At 53.9% G+C, this 2,937-nt stretch overlaps 1 protein-coding gene across 4 annotated transcripts in view; it reads right to left on the bottom strand.

The window, feature by feature from the left end:
- GJC2 (gap junction protein gamma 2) overlaps positions 1 to 2,937 on the bottom strand; it is a 38,681-nt gene that overhangs the window by 23,348 nt on the left and 12,396 nt on the right. Inside the window, exon 1 of one of the 4 annotated variants that reach the window (XM_017746783.1) lies at positions 2,689 to 2,892. The exons of the other annotated variants lie outside the window; for them this stretch is intronic. The gene's annotated coding sequence lies outside the window, so the exon portion shown is untranslated. Of the gene's footprint in view, positions 1 to 2,688; positions 2,893 to 2,937 lie in introns of those variants that run through there. 4 annotated transcript variants of the gene reach the window in all.

The raw sequence follows: 2,937 nt of genomic DNA, 5'->3' as shown, positions 1-2,937 counted from the left end.
CCTGCCCCATCCACTCCCTCCAGGCAGCCCCTGCCTTTCCTCCAAATATTTGTTTTGGCTGGTTTTTTGGAAGCTTCCCATTACAAGGAATAACAGCAGGATGGACTCTCCTACTGTAAGGTTTGTCCCTGACCAGCACGTTCGCAGGGTTAATAGAGGCTCACAGGAGTCAGCCAAAATTTTACTGCCAGTAGCAGAAGTGGGGGATTTGTTGGTTTTGTGGGGTTTTTTTTTCTGTTTTAGAATCTGTGTGGGTCAGTGCAGGCTGAGAGCTATCAAAAATCTCTTAAAATAGAAGGTTCTCTGCTTCACTAAACCGCTTTGCACCAAATTCCTTAAATTTTCTTGTATGTGTGCCTAGACTAAAGGCACGTAGATGTGCTTGTAATGCTGTGCCTTTCTCTCCCTCCCTTCTTGCAAGGATATGTCCAGCAGGACACATCTACTGAGGTGCCTAATGCCAGCCAGCTTCCCTAAACAGCTGGCCTGGAATAAAGTGCCCTTTTCCCTGGCAGGGGAGTCCCAGTAGCTGTTTCTGGGAAAAAGGTTGCAGGGGTATGGAGCAACTGTGAATGATGTGGAGGCAGAACCGTGTGCCATGGTCTCCTCAAAAGGTTAAAATCTCTGTGGCCTCCTTCAAGATTCGTTTTAAGGTACTTGGGTGGGATTTCATTATCTAAACTTGGGTGGTCAACCCTCCTTGGAGCTGAGCTCAACACCTTCCCTGTGAGGGAGGTGAGGCCCTGGCACAGGGTGTCCAGAGAAGCTGTGGCTGCCCCTGGATCCCTGGAAGTGTCCAAGGCCAGGTTGGATGGGGCTTGGAGCAGCCTGGGATAGTGGGAGGTGTCCCTGCCCATGGCAGGGGTTGGAATGAGGTGATCCTTAAGGTCCCTTCCAACCCAACCCATTCTGGGATTCTGTGACCTGCCTGACATCCAAGGACTGGTCTGGGACTCATCTCAGTTTCCAGCTCTTCTCTCCACTCCTCACAGATTTCACCACCTGCTCTCAGGAACCAGGACACCCGAAGCACACCCTGCCCAAGATGTGTTATCCCCTTGCAACTCTTTCCTGCTATTGTACATTTTCAACTGCCCTTAAGAGTTCCCATCCCACACCGAGGTGCTGCTTGCACCTCATGGATCACCCCCTAAGCACCTGTGATGCTGGAGAAGGGAAGGCAGACACGGCTGGAGGGATCAGGAGCTGACTGTAAGATGGATAAATTCCTTCTCTGTGCTCCAAAATGACCCCTTGCTGGCACCTGGAAAAGTTTCCTACTCTCAGACTAATTCTGCAGGACTAATGGGAGAGGGATAATGGAAAATGAAGAGCAGGAGGGCGTTTTTTGTGATGTGTTCGTGAGGTTCAGTCACTCCAAATCCCACAGATGATGATGGGATCTCACCAAGTCACTGTTTTCACTAAACCCTGAGCTGGGACATTGAGATCCTACAAAGACACGGGGAGAGGAGTAATGGGATGGAGGCGAGCTGCGTTTCCAACGCCAGCACAAGGAATTGCCCCACATCTGAGTGTGGTTTGGGTTATAAAAAAAACCACATTTAAGCAAGTGCTCGTGTTTTCCCAAGCTGAAGCCTCTTGCATCTGCTGATCATCTTGTTCTTGGCTGTGAGCAGGGACAGGAGCCCGAGGCACCACGATCTGTCCCTCTCAGCGCCAGACGTGACCTTCACTGGAAAAATGGCTCAACCTGGATGGATCCCACCCCGCCGATGGATGAAATCATCTCTCCTTCCCCATGGGGACTGCAGGCAGCAGCAGCCCCTCGGAGCCAAGCAGGAGTCGGGCATTTTGCAGCCCCAGCCCTAAATCAAGCCCTCTCCAATTAGCACAAGACTTTCACCAGCGCTCTGTTGTTCTTCAGCTCCGGCGATAAAAGGCTCCAGCGAACATTTCAAACCGTACATAAACTCCAGCCTGCCAACATAAACACCATAAAAACACTCCCTGTAAATCAGAGCTCGCCCTCGCTAGAACTATTCAAATTCTCCAGAACGGCTAAAAAAAGTGCCGAGGGCTGCCAGGAGGCTCTGCAGCCACGGGATCCGGGAGGCAGGCAGGGCGAAAGCTTGCGAGAAAGCAGCTGCCCAGAGCAGAGCTTCCTCCTCAGCCTCCCACCTCGGATCTCTGGGAGAGCTCCGCTCACGGACGAATAAATAAAGGAGCTCCACGCCCACACGTGTCCTGGCCAGCACACGGAACCTCGCATGTGTTTGCCCTTAGACACAGAATTTCTTGCAGGAAGCTGCTCCTCTGAGCTGGCCACATTCCTCTCCTGTTTTCCAGGGTATCCCTCTCTGCTGTAACAACCAGGAGGGGGGTTATCCCACACGGCAGCCTCAGAAGCCCCCACAGCTCACACTGACCTTGAGGATGGACACAGGAGATCAAACCCTGCATTTGCCACCAGTTTCCCCTGATCTCCAGGCAGAAACAGCCTTGGCCAAACCCTACGGCAGCCCCGAGAGCCGAGCAGGGAGCAGCCCCAGCTCTGCTCATTTTGTTGTGGGTCCCACCCTCAGAAAGACCAGCACCAGCTCATCTCCCAGGCTGGGGCTGAAGGAGAGGACACAGAAGTTCTCCCTTCTCCCAAAATCCCGGCGGCACGCGGTCCATCTCCCGGCTCCCGGGAAACAGCTTTGCTCCCCGGCTGCAGCTCCTCACCTCTGCACTCACACCGGGATGCCGGGCAGGTCTCCGTGCCCCGGGCAGGGATGTCTCATGCTCCACCAGGCCACGCCGCCTCCATCCTCTGCAAACCTCTGCCTCCATTCAAGCAGGCGCTGAAGCTACGGCTGATCTCACCCTTCTCCCTGCGGCCCCGCAGCATGGAAAATGCTTTGTCCGGGGATTCTGCAAGCCCGAGAGCGACCACCTCCCACCAAGCCAAGCCAAGCATGCAACAAAGCGCCG

Source organism: Corvus brachyrhynchos, unplaced genomic scaffold (genome assembly GCF_000691975.1).
Source record: "Corvus brachyrhynchos isolate BGI_N302 unplaced genomic scaffold, ASM69197v1 scaffold18, whole genome shotgun sequence".
NCBI lineage: Eukaryota > Metazoa > Chordata > Aves > Passeriformes > Corvidae > Corvus > Corvus brachyrhynchos.
Note: the sequence above shows the minus strand (reverse complement) of the source record. Positions and strands in the feature narration are given on the sequence as shown.